General features: G+C 40.2%; 1 pseudogene; it reads left to right on the top strand.

Moving 5' to 3' along the window:
• Positions 1-4,468: 4,468 nt before the first annotated feature.
• LOC127227787 (F-box/WD repeat-containing protein 2-like) lies at positions 4,469-5,740 on the top strand (annotated as a pseudogene).
• Positions 5,741-18,244: the final 12,504 nt, after the last annotated feature.

Here is an 18,244-nt window from a genome sequence, read left to right as displayed (position 1 = left end):
AGTAACTCCCTATGCAAAAACCTATAACTGGTGAGTCAGGGATGAATTGATCAAACTGTCCTTTCTTTACATTAGTGATCTGCTGCTTATATCACACTTGAACTCCCAAATGCATCCATTGCAGACAAAGGTGTAAGTCCAGTTCTAATTGGTCTTAAAAATAAAAGCCCAGAGTCAGATAATAAAAGCTGGGAGATCAGATTGATGAAGGAGCAAGTCAAAGCCACCTTTACCTCACTAGCTTCCAGCGGAAAAGAGAGCAAGTTCCTGTTTCCTCCCACCTATATTCCTTTCTTCGCCCAGTTGTCTCACTTCCTGTCTGTCTGTGCAGACCTCCAGACCTCAATGGTTAGCTAGTGTCAAGCTCTATTTATTTGTACTAACATTATTTATTTGTACTAACAAGACATTACCACACAAAGGCAGAACCCTTGAGGTCATGACACCAGATACAACCATCTTTGTCAAGTGGACAAGGGTCAGTAGACATAGAAAACCATGAGCAGGACCATCGCCAAATAAGACATTGGGGTGTAATCACACACACCTGCCTTGAGTGCCACCTCCTCTGAGGTGCAGCAGTCTGCCTGTCCTCTGCCATTTGTGAGTGTGTGTACTGATGACACCCCTGAGCCTCATTCCAGTCCAATCCCAACACTATTCTTAAATTTTTATCTTAATACATCTGAATTTTTGTTCTTACAGTCTATTAATTTTTAATTACAAAGGTAATGTTTGAGCATACCTCTTCCTTTCAAAATTACTTAAACATTACCTCAAGGCTAACATCCAAATCATCCATCTATCCCACATCATTAAAAGAAGTTTGGCTGCAAGTTCAGTATAGCTCTTTCCAAAAGCGCTATATCATTGAAATAGCCATCACTCATGACTAGACGTTGGTCTAAGCCAGTGCCTCTCACCTTCCTAATGCTGCAACCTTTTAATATAGTCCTCATGTTGTGGTGAACCCCAACCAGAAAGTTATTTCATTGTTACTTTGTAACTATAATTTTGCTAGGGTTATGAATCACAATGAAAATATCAGATATGCAACCCCCAAGGGGCCATGACCTACAGGTTGAGAGCCACTGGGTGAGCATTTTACACTTAATGAGTTTTCACCTTTTTAAAATCCTTCTTGGAAGCTGGAGAGATGACTTAGTGGTTAATAGCAGGTAATACTCTTGCAAAGGATCCAATTCTTTCCCAGATCACAAGCACTTGTAACACCAGCACCTGGGGATCTCTCTTCTGGCCTCTGATGACACTACCTGCATATGCACAGCCCACCAGCATCACTGCACACACACACACACACACACACACACACACACACACTTGAAAAATAAATATAAATAATTCTTAAATTCTCCTAGAAACCCTCTGAGACACCTACTTGAGTGCACACATACATCTATAATATAGAAGGTCTATGGCAATATGCATGTCTATTATAAAATATATCCTAATTAGACCAAGTCCTGAACTACAATCCCTTCTCTCAGTACGTCTTTGGAGACTTGTCCACATTAGCACTTTTGGATCATTCTTTTCTGAGTAACAGGAAGTCCTAAATGTTTGCAACTTCTGCTTTGGGAAGGAAACAACAGTAACCAACGATCTATTTGGCCGAGAGTTCTGATTTTTTGATTTCTAGTTCCTTTTCACTTCTGAGATGCACAGGCTATAAGCAACCAGGTGATGAGTTAGTTAGTTACACAGCTGGCCAAACACAAACCTCCCAAGGTAAATTAAAAAAAAAAAAGACAAGCAAGTAAACAAACAAAAAAAAAAACCCTTCAATTTGCTGTGCAAATTTAACTGCCATTGGAAATAAGATTGCTCTCCAAATGAGAGAGGTGGGGGGGTTACCTTAATCTCTTTAAGGTTTCTTCAGAAAAAAAAATTCTTTAAAAAGCAAAATGCATGTGAAGAGGCAGATATCGCAAAATGCACATAATTATTCTTTAACTGGAGACGCCTACAACACCTGGACTAATTTACTAAAGTGCCAGTGCAGGCCTCGGCCCTCCTTCCACCTCCGGCATCTGCCCCCATTGGCACCAGAGATTCTCCCACGCTGTGAGATGGCAACTGCACTCACTTTTTCCAGCACATTTCTTCCTGTTGCCTGCTCCCACTTGCTTCTCTGTCTCCTAAGCAGCGTTATCCTGAGATGCAGCCTGTAAGTTACTTCCCGGCAATAGTGAGTAGTTAGTTGTCCAACTCTCCATCTAAACAACTCCCTATTGGGGAACTGAGACTGGCGGGAGACCACCCCAATCTTCCTTTTTCATTGCTGTCAGCAGAGGAGATAAGCTAGCTCATTAGTATTTATGAGACACTAAGCAAGATGAGACCAGAGAGTGGTGCAGAGAAGAGTGGAAATAAATAACCAGTGTGATCAGCAGGAGGTAATCCAAGTTGCCGAAAGCATAAACCTTCCAAACTGGACATGTGGTTGAGTTTAAACCAGAACTGGCACCTTTATCCTTTCTTATTTCAGCTTCTTCGTGAGCCAGGATTTGCTTTTGGCAAGCAAGAACATTTCCAGCATCTTCAGGGAGAAGCCACCTGGGAAACTATTTGCCCCTTAAATTTAACAGAAGGAATTTGTCTCCATCACCCAGAACCAGTTAAAAAATAAATTCCTGAAAATCTTGCCCATCTAGGACTTCTCTAGGGAATTCCCCATGTTCAGTCCCCTCTCCGTATGCCCAAGACACTTCCAAGTAGCTCTTGGGTCAAGTTTTATCAAGAGAAAAACAACTACGAGAATACTGGGTCACTGGACAATTCTGAACTCAGCCTAGAATGTCTGTTGTCTGTGATGCCCTGCCCCTCCTACCAGGCTCCTCCCACAGCCTCTGATGCCCCTCCTACCAGGCTCCTCCCACAGCCTCTGATTCCCCCTCCTACCAGGTTCCTCCCATAACCTTCAAAGACCATCCTTCCCACTAGGCTCTCAAAGCCTCCAGCGCTCCTCTTCCCTAAGATAGCTCTGCCTAGTCTGCCTCCTGGTCCCTCACAGTTGGGGGCAATCCACTGGTTTAGGTCCTCTAAAGTTGGCAACCCAGACAGCAGACATGGCAGGGAGCCAGCATACCCTTTTGTGGGAAGGTTGGTCTTTCCTGAGAAATTGCTGTTTCTTCAGCAGCAGCTCTTCTCCCTCCACTGTGGAGTCACTAGCGAGGTTCTGGCACAAACTCGCAGCTGACACCTGCCATGGACCCTCTCTCTTTGCAGCAGAACGCGCAAATACTACTCCTCCTAAGAGTAAGCTCTCCACACAGAAAAACAAGCCGCTTCCTAAACAGGAGGGGAAAGACTCCTGCCATGATTAGAGGAGAGCAGGAGTGATCACCAACCCCCTCACCCCACTCCCGGGACAAGGTGAAAGTCTGACATGTGGGTAAGAAAAAAAAAATGCCTAGCATAGGATATACCGCCTTTGGATCGAGTTCTGCCCCTCACCTGTTGTAAGACCCTGAGCGTCTCTGCAGCTCAACTTTCCATTCATGAGATAGGGGTGCCAGCATCAATGGGTGACTCATAGATCTGTCGTAAGGATCAAGTGAACTAGTATAAGACAAGTGCCCTCTTGTCAACCAGCAACAGACACTCAAGACATTAGAAACAAGGCAAATGAATAGGAGACCAGGGCCAAGACAGGAAGCAAACCAAGTCCTTAGCAGATGGGCTGGGGAGACAATTCATCAGTTAAGAGCATTTGTTGCTGGTCCAGGAGACGCAAGTTCAGTTCCCAGCACCCACATAAGGCAGGTTACAACCACCTGTAATTTCAGTTCCAGGAGACCCTAGTGCCACCTTATTATCCATGTGGCATCAGACTTACTCAATTTAGGCTGAATTCACATTGGGGAGGTAAACATGGCCACTGATATCTCCATAATAAATTGAATTTCCATTCATCCTTTTTACAAGACCTCACACTGCATTCCTTAAGCCAAAGTTGTGTTAGCATTTTTGTTTTCAGGGTTTGAAGTTAGCCCATTTGTCCCGTGAGGTTGAGTTAAAGGGATTTTGAAGTGAGAACTCATCTGATCCGAGTATAAATCAAGGCTACAGACAAAACAAGGGCTTTGGTACTCCAGAGATGGTTGATTTTAATTTATAAAAAGATATGAAAAATATAACCAGGAGCTGGAGAAAAATGGCTCAGTGGTTAAGAGCCGCTCATCTGATGCCCTCCTCTCGTCTCCACAGGCATTGCATGCATATGGTGCCCAGACACACAAACGGACAAACACCCATGTAAAAACACACTTAAAAATAAACTTTAAGGTTCCCCTGTGAGGCTACAGACCAAAGCAGCAGCCGGCACCATGGCTGCTGAGTGGACCTGGCAGCTGCAACGCTGGCCAGAGTATGCCTAGTCAGTGTGAGCCTGGCGCCAGGTCCCGGGCCCCGGGGCGCTCACTCAGGTAAGTATTTCCATAACCTTATGGAAAGAAAGGACTTTGAGACATGACTCGATAACATTTCTGTTACATTTCTTTCTCTGATAGACTTGGAGAAAAATGACACTCTGGACCACCTGAGTGGGGCAGTCCAGCTCAGGCACCTCTCCAATAACCTGGAGACTCTCCTCAAGCAGAACTTCCTCAAACTCCTTCCCCTGGAGCTCAGCTTTTATTTGTTAAAATGGTTCGACCCTCAGACTTTACTCACATCCTGCCTACTCTCTAGAGGTGTGGCACACTGCCTGTAAAAATTTGGGCTGGCAGATGGATGATTCTGTTCAGGACACATTGTACTGGAAGAAGGTTTACTTGAAGGCTATCTTGAGAATGAAGTAGCTGGAGGACCACGAAACTTTTGAGACCTCATCACTAATTGGATATAGTGCCAGAGTGCATGCACTTTACTACAGAGATGGACTTCTCTGCACAGGGTCAGACTTTTGTCTGCAAAGCTGTGGGATAAGCACAGGGCAGTGTGTTTACGGCATCCAGACCCACACTTGTGCAACTGTGAAGTCCCATGACAGGCTCCTTTGACAGCATCGTGGCCTGTTGGGAATGGAGTTCTAGAGCCAGGACACAGCATTTCTGAGGGCACACAAGAGTAGTGTTCAGTGTGGACTACAGTGATGAACTGGTTATTTTGGTGAGTGGCTCTGCAGACTTCTCTGTGAAAGTATAGGCTTTATCATCTAGGACATCCCTGAACACACTCACTGGGCATACTGAATGGGTCACCAAGGTGGCTTTGCAGAAGTGCAAAGTCAATACATCCTCTTAAGTGCAGATAAATATGAAGTCAAGATTTGGCCAATTGGGAGAGAAATCAACTGTAAGTGCTTGAAGACCTTGTCCGTTTCTGAGAATAGAAGTATCTGCCTGCAGCCAAGACTTCATTGTGATGGAAAATACATTGTCTGTAGTTCTGTACCAGTGGGACTTTGCCAGTCAGGATATTCTCAGGGTCATCAAGACACCTGAAGTAGCAAACTTGGCCTTGCTTGGCTTTGGAGATGTCTTTGCCCTGCAGTTTGACAACCCCTACCTGTACATCATGGACTTGAGGACAGAGAGCCTTAATTAGCCGCTGGCCTCTGCCAGAGTACAGGAAATCAAAGAGAGGCTCCAGCTTCCTGGCAGGCGAAGCATCCTGGCTGAATGGACTGGATGGGCACAGTGACACGGGCTTAGTCTCTGCCACCAGCATGCCTGACCACAGTATTCACCTGATCTTGTGGAAGGAGCATGGCTGACACGGACAGCCACCACCACTGACTGACTTTGGGAGCCAGGGCAACGTCTGTGGCAGTGCATGAACCAAAGTTCTCACCTGAAGATATCCTCACACAATGCCAGAAGCCAGGGCTGGGGGTTGGGGGGGAGCTTGTTTTACTGGCATACACAGCAGCATGCTACTGACGTACACCAGTGACTTCCTTCGTTTGTACTTAGTTACGTTGGTTAGTATGAGGTTGCATTTTTGGATTTATCTTTCTGAGTGGAATACTAAGTAAAGACAGTTAAATGATTTATTAATCTGCTAAATGGTTGCCTATAAAATCACATGGAGTCTGTTATTAAAGCTTTTTCCCATAAAAAAATAAAATAAAATAAAGGTTAAAAGAACACATAACAAGGTGGCATAATGGAAAACTCCCCAAACTGTCACATGTTAAAATAAAAACTCCGCCCATTCTGAGACAGTGTCATTGCGCCAACACCACCCCACTCACAGTAGCTCCAAGGACACCAGGCACTGAAGGGTTGGGGTAACTGAATTTTAACCCTGACCAGCCACCATTGTTTTCTGTCATGTGCTTGTGCTTCCTGTTTGTTCCCTTCTGTTCTGGATGTAAAAGGCTGCCGAGTCTGAAGCAGGGGCCCAGCACCATTACAGAGGTCCAGGCATGTCCTGCCTGCTTAATAAAATTTCCTTTCCCCACCTAAAGTCAGCTCAGTGACTTACTTTCAAAGAAATCCCTGAAACATTCTGAAGACCCCAATGAGGTTGACCACAGCACCCCTCATTGCCTAGAGTAGCAAGGAGAGAGTTGAGTTGGATGACCCACGGCCTATTAGTGTCCTCTTCCGAGGTCACCCAAACTGCTTTTAGAAGTTTCAGGGTTCAGCTCTCTCTTAACTACTTTGAGCTGACAAGAGGAGTGATGTGGAAAGGGCAGTTAGGGTACCTCAGAGGACCATCCATTCAAGAGGCTGTCATAAAATGTAACATATGGCACAGGTTCAGAGCGTAAGTCAGCCGTTCAGTGATGACATATGTGTGGGTTGTGTTACATGAAGGAGGTAATAACTGTACACTCTTGTGGGAAACATTAAGAGACAAAGTTAATGAGGAAAATGTTTTACATCAAGATTAACACAAGCTTTGTTTAGAAGGTTAAATGCAATTATTCAACTGGCTGGACTGTGTACCAGAGCTCTGTAGAAGGATAAAACTGTAACAAGCTATTTGTTACATCAGACTCCTGCATAAGGGACAAGTATCTGGAAGCTTTGTAGATAAAGTCAAGTAAAATCAACATCTAAGTGACAATTTTAAAGAGAAATATAATCCTGTTGAGTTATTTTTATAGGATTGTCTAGCAACATTCTAAGGATATTGCTTAGATGTTCTGGATAATTTTCCAAAGCTGTGTTTGACAACAGAGTATTTGGCAGCCTCCTTAAATCAGGGACACCGGTGGTTGGGTGTGGACCCTATAATTAGATTTGCTAAGAGGAAGAATTGAATGCCAGGGTATAGGATATAGCCAATCTAACTAGCATGCATACCCTGTACCAGTCAGGTGGTAGCTTAGGTACAGGTTCCCCTGTTCACAGCACTTTCATATGTCAGCTCAGGAGACATTGGAGACAGAGTAATTGCTATTTGCCTGTGTGTTGTTTAATGTTTAGGATATGGATGCAGACTCTAAAATCATTCACTGAACAAAAGAACCCATCCCCCTGTTTGTGAGACACAAGGAGCAATTCATCTTCCCTATAGATAAGGAGGTTTTCCTGGTCAGGCCTACATATCCAGAGCTGGTTCAACCTACATAGCTGGAAACAGGAGCAGCAGACTTCTAGAAGATCCTACTTCCCCAAGCATACTTCTCCCATAATGAAGCAAACACGCCATCTACTCGGGAAGGGCTGTGCCCCAACCAAGGGAAAGAGCACTACTTGAGCCTGGGTATGTGCTGCAGTGCAAGTGTACTGCAAATTTAACACATTTTACTTAAACATTTATTTTTTTATAACCAGATCTTTTTAATACATCTCATTTTTAATATTTTTAATTAATAATATTTTAATATTATTTTACATTGAATAAACTTTAAGTTTACGCTAAACTTGTTTTAAATTACTTGCTTTAGGCTTAATTTTGATAACATATACAGAAAACTAAATAATGGAAAATACAAATTGGCCTCTATAAATGAATTACACTTATATTAGCATGACTAAAAACATAGTTCTGAGCACATTAAAGACATCTGATAATTTATAAGGTGACTAGTAATTAATTCATTTTATATCTTAATTACCTTTAACAGTTTTTAATAAATTAGTAACTCTCATAAGGTTAGAATTTTATAATTTTATCCCTGTTAAGATTGTGAGTCTTAAAAATTATCTACATCACAAAATTATATGTAACACAATGTTTCTCCATTCAAGTAAAAATGCCATGCACATGCAAGGTGTAGACCTAATCGTCTGGGATCCAAGGCAAGTTTCTAAACCACTGGATGAATAGATGTAGCCCTCTTATAGAATCACAACCTGCAGGTAGAGAAATGAACATTTCAGGAAGGCAAATAATTTAAAACACGGACAAGAGTAATTTCTTCCCATAGAGGGTCATAGATAAAACCAGACATATTTAAAGCTGAATTTCCTGTGGCCTCCTAAAAAATATGGAAAATCCATTATAAAGGAAACAAACAGCCCTGATTAATCAGGCTGTTCTGCCACTAGCAAATGTATTAGAGTCTCAGTCCTGGACTTTTACTGTAAAGACTTTTTCGGTGTCACACTTTGAAACATATTTTTATTTCCTTCACATACAAAACAAAAAGAATGCCACTTACTGAATTTAGATAAGCATGAGTTAAAGAATGAATTCTTTTTTGTGTCTTCTTCAAGATACATATTCAAGGGATTTAATCTGGAAGAGGAGCTCAAGTTCAACCCCAATGTATTATTATTTCTAAATTATTTATAAACCATGCCATAAAGCCTTTAATAACATCAGCTGAGCTGCCACAGACATCACCAGCTCACCTCAGCTAAGCCCCCAAAGTCCGTTAAGATTTACTCTCCTCTCTTCCCACATGTGATCTGCCTCTCCAACCATAAAGTAATCCAGTGACTGAGGCACACAAAATAAACCACCCATGGCTGTGTGCAGAATAATAGTAAAGACAGAGAAAGTTAAATTCCAATGTTAAGGGATGGTATGGATTCTGCGCTGAGTTAAAATGTCACATTGTATTGAACTGGGCTGAACGTAGGCATCAGGTCTCACAGGGGCAGGAGTGAGTCTAGAATTTGATTGTTTGGACCCACATGGTTAACTCGTTTTATTTTTCTCTGCACACATTGCTCCTAAGAGACCTGAGTTGACTTTTGCTGTCTTCCCCTGCTGGGCTTCAATGAACTGCAGCTAGACTAGTCACTGTGACAATTCTGGAAGCCCTTTCCCCTTCAATTACGTTAGACTTCACTAAGTAGAAACAACTGATTCTCAAGAACCAAACCAGATTTGTCCAGCCCAGTTAAGTCCTCTAGAAAGAATTGCATACCTCTTATTTTATGTGACTGAACTGAAGAAACACTAAGCTAGTCTAGGTAAAATACAGTGTGCCTGGTGCATAGCAGTTATTATCTGTAGAGGTCTTACTGTAATAAAATTTTCTCTTATTTATTTATTTAGGTTTTTGAGATCAGGTCTCATTATGTTCTCTGGCTGGCCTGGAATTCACTACTTAGACCAGGCTGGACTTCAACTTGAAATGGTCATTCATGCTTCTGCCTAGTGCTGGGATTACAGGCATGGGGCACTTGGCTTAATTAAGGCATAATTCTAGTCCTCTGAACGCCAAAACATAAGAAATGGGGTAGGCAAGCTAGCTTAGCAGGTAAGAGTGCTTACTGGGCAAGCCTGAGCCTGAGCTCAGTTCCCAGAACCCACATAAAAAGCTGGATGTGGTGGTAAGCAACTGTAATTCCAGCACTCTTTTGAGGAGGCAGGAAGTGATAATGGAAAATCACCTCGAGCCTCATGGACCAGCTAGCCTGGACTATGCTGTGTAGAAGAAACAAGAAACCCTACCTTAACAAGATGAAAGGCAAGCAGTGATTCCCAAAAGGTATCCTCTGACTACCACATACTCACTCACATATAAACATAAGTATATAGTGTAATAACAAATATATTTTTAATTTAATGTATGGAGTATTAATTAACATATAGAATGTGTTGGATAGTAGTTCTATGTCAACTTGACATAAGCTAAGATCATCAGAGAGGAGGGAACCTCAATTAAGAAAATGCTCTATAAGATCAGGCTGTAGGCAAGCCTATAGGGCATTCTCTTAATTAGTGATTGATGAGGGAGGGCCCAGCCAATTGTGGATGGTGTCATCTCTGTGCTGGTGGTTCTAAAAGCAACAACAGGCAGAGCAAGCCATGAGAGCAAGTCAATAAGCAGCACTCCTCCATGGTTTCTACATCAGCTCCAGCCTCCAGGCTACTGCCCTGTTTGAGTTCCTGCCCTAACTTCCTTCAAGGTGAATAGGGACATGAAAATGTAAGCTGGCCTGTTCTCCTCTCCTACTACACTTCCTGGGAACTCTGCAAAACCAGCTTTCCTTTCTCTGGACCTTTTTAGGATCCCCATCTGCCCATTCCCATTCCTTTATATCATCCCACAATACCTAGAAATACATCCTACCCAGAACTCCAGTAGCCCTACCCAAAAGGGACTTAGAAGCACTCCCTACCAAGCAACCCATAGCCAGCACAATATTCTAAGATCCACAAAGAACAAAAGAAATCAAGGAATGGAACAGGTACCCAACAAAGACTAAACCAGATATCAACATCTAGAATCATAGTCACCCCAAATCCAGATACCTAAATACTGCACAAAGACACAATTGATGACAACTCAAATAATATACCTACACCAGAATTCAGCAAACCTACTACAGTAGGCACCGAGAATTACAGCATAGCTGAAGCACAAGTCAAGGACTTCAAAACAGCTATTATGAATATGTTCAAGGATTTGGAGAAGAAATAAACAAATCCACTAATGAAATCTATGAAAACACAAACAGTAGAATGAAATGGGAGAAGAAAACAAAACAGTTCAAGACATGAAAGTAGAAATAGAATCACTGACAACAACCCAAACTGAGATAAAACTGGAAATGAAAAATTTAGGAAGTCAAGCAAAAACCTCAGAGGTAAGCCTCACCAACAGAATGCAAGGCATTAAATATAGGATTAAAAAAAAGGATATATTAGTCAAAGAAAATGTTAAATCTAAAAAGAAAAGAAAAATCAAGCACAAAACATCCAGTCAATCTGGGACACTAGGAAAAGACCAAATATACAAATAATAGAATAGAGAAATGCCCAGGTCAGAGGCAAAGAAATTATTTTTAACAAAATCACAGAAGAAAATTTCTATAACCAACAGAAGGAGGTACCTATCAAAGTACAAGAATCATACAGAATACCAAAAAGACTGAACCATAAAAGAAACCCCAATGACACATAGTAATCAAAAACACCACATGAACAAAACAAAGAAACAATATTAAAAGCTACACAGGAAAAAGACCAAGTGACATATAGACAGACCTATTAACACAGCATTTGGCTTTTCAATGGAGAATCTGAAAGTCAGAAGGCCCTGGACAGATGTTCTACAAACTCTAAGAGACCACAAATGTCAGTCCAGCCTAGACCACTAACCCCAGAAAAACATCCAATCACACTAAATGGAGAAGGAAAAATGTTCCATGATAAAGCCAAACTTAACCAGTATCTATATATTAATCCAGATCTACAGAGGTTGCTAGAAGGGAATCTTAAACTTGAAGAAGTTGACCACACCCAAGAAAACAAAAGGAATAAATAATCTCAGACCAACAAATAAAAGGATTGGGGAAAACCATAGCACAATAACAAAATAACAGGAATCAGCAAATGCTGCTTTGTGATATCTCTCAACATCAATGGTCTAAATACCCCAATAAAAAAGACACAGGTATATTAAACTTGAAAACAGGATCCATCCATAGGAAAGAACAGTAAGTATATTCTCATCAAAGGAAAAATTCACTAAGAGGATATTGTCATTCTTAACATCTAGGCACCAAGCCCAAGAGCACCCAAATTCATAAAATAAACATAACTACAGCTAATATAACATATTGTCACACAATGTCTTAGAGTTTCTGTTGAAGAGACACCATGACCACAGAAACTCTTATGAAGGAAAACATTTAACTAGGTGGTTTACATTTCAGATATTCAGCTCATGATTATCATGGCAGGACATGGTGGTATGTGGACAGACATGTTGCTGGAAAGGTAGCTGAGAGTCCTGCATCTTGACTCCCAGGCAATAGGAAGTGGTCTGAATAATGGGCATGGCTTGAGCATATATGAGACCTCAAAGCCTGACTCCACAGTAACACACTTCCTTCAATAAGACCGCACACACTCCAACAAAGCCACACCTCCTAAAATTGTCACTCCCTGTGAGTTGATGGGGGCCAATTACTACACATAGTAATAGTGAGTGGCTTAAATACCACAGTTTTGCCATTAGACAGGTCATCCAGACAAAAACTAAACAGTAAAATGCTGGAGCTAAATGACATCATAAACCAAATGGGCCTAACAAATATTTACAGAGCATTTCATCCAAACATAAATGAAAATACCTTCTTCTCAGCACCTTATAGACCTTTTTCCAAAATTAGCCAAATACTCAGTCACAAAGCAAGTCTCAATAGAGAGGAAAAAAAATTGAATTAACACTCTGCATCCTGTCTGACTACTATGGATTAAAGTCAGCTATGAACAACAACAGAAACAAAAGAATGTTTACAAACTCACAAGCTCACTGCTGAATGAAAATATGGGTCAAGACTGAAATTTAAAACTCTTTAGAGTTGAATGAAAATGAATACACAACATACTTAAACACATGGGATACAATAAAGGCTGTTCAGGGAGGCAAGTTCACAGCATCAAATGCCTACTTAAAAAAATTGGAGAGATCTCATACTAGCAACTTAACAGCACCCCTGAAAGCTCTAGAAAAGAAAGAAAAAATCACACCCAAAAGAAGTAGATGTTAAGAAATAACCAAACTCAGGGTTGAAATCAATAAACCAGAAACCCACAGAAACAAAGAATCAATGAAAGAAGGTGTTTCTTCTTTGAGAAAATTGATAAGATTGGCAAACCCTCAGCCATGATAAGATTGGCAAACCCTCAGCCAAATTAACTAAACAATGGAAAGAAAAGACCCACATTAACAAAATTAGAAACAAAGAGGAAGACATAACAACAGACACCAAGAAAATGAAGAACCTATATTCCACCACATTGGCAAATCTAAAAGAAACAAATCATTTTCTTGATATATAACACCTACCCAAAGTTTAATTCAGATCATATAAGTAATTTAAATAGACCTATATCCCCTAGTGAAATAGAAACAATAACTGAAAGTCTCCCAACCAAAAAAAAAAAAATCCCAAGGCCTGATAAATTCAGTGTAGAATTCTGCCAGGCTTTCAAATAATTAATGCTAACACTTCTCAAATTATTTCACGAAATAGAAACAAGAAGGAATGTTGCCTAGTTCTGTTTATGATACCAAAGTCACATAAAGACCCAAAAAAGAAAGAGAATTCCTTTCTAAGGAGAGATGCTAAAATTTTCAATAAAATACTTGCAAACCAAATATAAGAACACATCAAAAAGTCATCTACTGTGATCAAATAGGATCATCCCAAGATGCCGGGATGGTTCAACATACATAAATTGATAGATGTAATCCACCATATAAACAGACTGAAAGGCAAAAACATGATCATCTCATTAGATGCAAAATAGTGTTTTGACAAAATCCAGCATGACTTCATGATAAAAATCATAGAGAGATAGGGATATAAGGGACACACTTCAACATAATACAGGTGATTTTCAGCAAGCCTTCAGCCAATATCAACCTAAATAGAGAGAAACTAAAAGCATTTCCACTAAAATCAGGAACAAGACAAGGCTCCTTTCTCCATACCTATTCAATATAGTACTTAGAGTCTTAGCTAGAGCAGTAAGATAATGGAAGGTAATCAAGGAGATACAATTAGGAAGGTAACAAGTCAAAGTGTCTTTATTTGCAGACGATATGATAATATACATAGTGACTCCACAAAGAAACTCTAACAACTGATAAACACTTCTGAAAAAAGTAGAAGAATACAAAATTAACACACAAAACTCAGTAACCTTCCTATATTCAGATGACAGGCAGAAATCAGGAAAATAATACCTTTCATAGTAGCCTCAAAAAAAATGTCTTGGGGTAACTCTAAGCAAATAAAAGACTTATATAATAAAAACTTTAAGACACTGAATAAAAAAATGAAGGCACCAGAAGAAGGAAAGACCTCCCCTTCTCATGCATCAGTAGGATTAATATAGTAAAAATGATTATCCTGCAAAAAGCAATCTATAGATTCAATGACATCCTCATCAAAATTCCAACACAGTTCTTCACTTGGAAAGACAACTTTCTGCTTCTTGTGGAAACACACACACACACACACACACACACCTGGGATAGCTTAAAAAAAAAAAACTGTTAGAGGTATCACCATCCCCAGTCTCAAATTGTTCTACAGAACTCTAGTAATAAAAACAGTATGGTATTTGCATAAAAATAGACACATAGATCAATGGAACTGAATTGAAGACCAGGGCATAAGTCCACACACCTATGGACACTTGGTTTTTTATAAAGAAACCAAAAATATAATCTAGGAAGAAAAAAGTAAACAGCATCTTCAACAATGATCAACTAAATCACCACTGGGTCAAGCAAGAAACACAGAAAGATGTAGGGCCCATGTTACGATCTGTTCCACGAATCCGGCAAAGGCCTAGAGATTGAAATAAGAGACAAGACAGCAATGTATGAATGTCGTTCAACAGTAATGTATGAATGTCGAATGCTGTTTACTGAGGGGATGGAGTGGGCTTATATACTGATTTACAGCACAGTGAAAAATAACAGGCTTATCAGGCTTAGCTCCTCCCCACCAGGTGTCCCACTAGGTGTGCAGGTGTGTGTTAGCAAAACAGGAAGAGTACCAATGACAACTTGGGGGGTGGGCAAGAAAACAGGAAGAATACCAATAACAGCTCTGGGGCAAGAAGTTGTGGCCAACAGCTTCAGGCTTGCTCAAGGTGCCTCGGAGGTCCATGAAGGGTGCTACAGAAAGAAATGAAAGACTTCCTAAAACTGAATGAAAATGACTGCACAACATACTCAAATTTATTGGACACGGTGAAAGCATAGCACTGAATGCCTACAAAAAGAAGCTGGGAAATCTCACACTAGTGAATTAACAGAACTGAAAGCCTGAAAGCGCTATAGCAAAAAGAAGCAAACTCACCCAGAAGGAGTAGACAGCAAGAAATAGTCAAATTGAGAGCTGAAATCAATAAAATAGAAACAAAGAAAACAATACAAACAATCAATGAGACAAAGAGTTGGTTCTTCGAGAAAATCAACACAGTAGACAAACTGTTATCCAAACTAACCAAAAGGCAGAGAGAGAATATGCAAATTAACAAAATCAGAAACAAAAGGGGCACATAACAACACTGAGGGAGTTCAGAGAATCATCAAGTCATACTTCAAAACCTATACTCAGCAAAATTAGAAATGGACAATTTTCCAGATAAGTACACACCAAAATTAAATCACGAACTGATAAACAACTTAAATATACCTATGATGGGGGATCTTCTTCTGTATGTTGTGAAAATATGTTCCTCTTATTGGTTGATGAATAAAGCTCTTTTGACCAGGGGGCAGGCAGGATGTAGCCAGGCAGCAAGTATAGGTGGGATTACCAGAATAGGAGAATTCTGGGAAGAAGAAAAACAGGGAAGCAGTTGCCAGGGAGAGAGAGATGCCATGTAGCTGCCGAGGGAGCAAGACGGTGGACATCATTAGCCAAGACAATATGGGGATACACAGATTAATAGAAATAGGTTAATAATTATGAGAGAGCTTGCCAGTAAGAAACCTAAGCCATCAGCCAGTTTTTAGTTAATATAACCCTTCGTGTATTTATTTGGGACTAAAGGGCTGTGGGACCTGGTGGGGCAGAAATCTTCATCAACACACCTATAACCCCTAAAGAAATAGAAACAGTTATCAATAGTCTCCCAATCAAAAAGAGCCTGGGGCCAGATGGTTTCATCACAGAACTCTACCAGAAGTTCAAAGAAGAACTAATACCAATACTCCTCAAATTATTCCACATAATAGAAACAGAAGGACCACTGCCAAATTCTTTTTATGAGGCTACAGTTACCCTGATACCCAAATCACACAAAGACACAACTAAGAGAATTACAGACCAATCTCCCTCATGAACATTGATGCAAAAATATTCAATAAAATACTGGCAAACAAAAAATAAAACACATCAGAAAAATCATCTACCATGACCAAGTAGGATTCATCCCAGAGATTCAAGGATGGTTCAACATACAAAAATCAATCAATATAATCCACCATATAAACAAACTGAAAGAAAAAAAAAAGAAACACACAGCCATCTCATTAGAAGCTGAAAAAGCCTTCAACTAAATTCAACACCTCTTCATGATAAAGGTCTTGGAGAGAATAGGGATACAAGGAACCTACCTAAACATAATAAAGACAATATACAGTAACCCAACAGCCAATATCAACCTAAATGGAGAGAAACTCAAAGCAATCCCACTGAAATCAGGAACAAGACATAAAGCAAAGGATAACCAGTCTACAACCCACAATCCCAGAGAAGCTAAAACCATCTTCCAGAAACAGATGGAAGCAGATGCAGAAATCCACAACTAACCATTGGGCTGAGCTCCTGGAATACAATCAAAGTGAAGGAAGAGTGATAATATAAGCAAAGAAGTCAAGATGGTGATGGGGAAACCCACAGAATCAGGTGACCAGAGCTCGTGAGACATCACTGACTGAGGTCTCACAACTGGGGAACCTACATAAGACTGAACTAGACTCCCTGAATACAGGTGACAAATACAGGTGACAATACAGGCTGGAGCAAAATATGAGGCCACTGGCAGAGGGTCCCAGATCTAACCCTAATGCATGAACTGATTTTGTAGAGCCCATATAGAGAGATACTTTGCTCAGCCTAGGGGAGAGGTGTCTTGGTCCTGCCTCAACAAGATGATGGGACAGACTTAGTAGACTTCCTAGGGGAGGCTTTACCCTCTCCATGGAGCAGATGGGGGTGGAGTGGGGGAAAAGAGGGGGGAGCAGGAGAAGAGGAAGGAGGGAGAACTAGGATTGGAATGTAAAAATAATAGATAAATATATAAATAATTCTTTAGAATAAATCTCCACCACCATGGAACCATATAGTTTAATAAACTCTACCTGTCCCCATATAAGTTAACACCAACCTGCTAGATTATTTAGATAAGTAATATGTGCTTGATAAATAAGGTGTTTGATAATCAAGATTTCTAAATTTATAAATTCCTAAGATCTAATCAGGGTCACAATAACATTTGTCTAGCCTCATCTCTGCTCACTTTTAAGCATTAGCTATTTGGATAAACTAAGCCATGCAAAAAACTTCTATATTCTATAATGGAGTGTCTGATCCCCCAAGAAAGTCTTTCCCTAAGGGCCAGGCATTTGGACAAAAGTCCAAATTCCTTTAGGGGCCTGAAGAAAGTTCCTGCCTGCTATAAAGGGAGACATTCTTATCTCTGACAAGAGAAACATGTGGCCCTTCCATTAACATATGACTGGTGCCTATTAACTGATCTAAAGCCACACACACACCCCTTTTCTCCCATTTAATCCTATGTGCAATTATAGAGTGTAAAAGAAGTATTCTTTTTTCAATAAACGCTGCTGGCAGCCATCCTGATTCATTCCCAGATCACATCCATCTCTGTCTGGCAACCCACACTTTTCCCCTAAAATGTCTAGTTACTCACAAAGCTTTGTTCGTCCATCTAATTTGTAGAATTATTTTATTAAGTTCCTAAAAGCAGTCTTTGATTTTTAGTTAGAATTGCATTTAATTTATAGGCTAATTAGGTGAGCCTCAACAGTGTTATAATTGTGTCTTTCCACCTACTGCTTCTCATTTATTTACATCATATTTCATATCCTTTCATTGTGTTTCAAATTTTTCTTCATAAAGGTCTTGAGACTTTATTATGCTAATTCCTAGAAAATTTACAGATCTGTTGGTTCTGAGTATTTTTGTGATTTTAAGTGGTACCTCATTTTCTTTCACATTTTATAATGAGTTATTTCTAGATTAAAAGGTACCTCTAGTATTGGTCTTTTCACCCCCAAATCTTGCTGAACTTTTAATTCTCTTATTAATCTTAATGCCTTGTCTACTCTCTTCAGTTTACCATGTAAATTCTCATACTATCTAAA

This window comes from Phodopus roborovskii, unplaced genomic scaffold (assembly GCF_943737965.1).
Source record: "Phodopus roborovskii unplaced genomic scaffold, PHOROB, whole genome shotgun sequence".
Lineage (NCBI taxonomy): Eukaryota > Metazoa > Chordata > Mammalia > Rodentia > Cricetidae > Phodopus > Phodopus roborovskii.
This window is presented reverse-complemented; position numbering and strand designations above follow the sequence as displayed.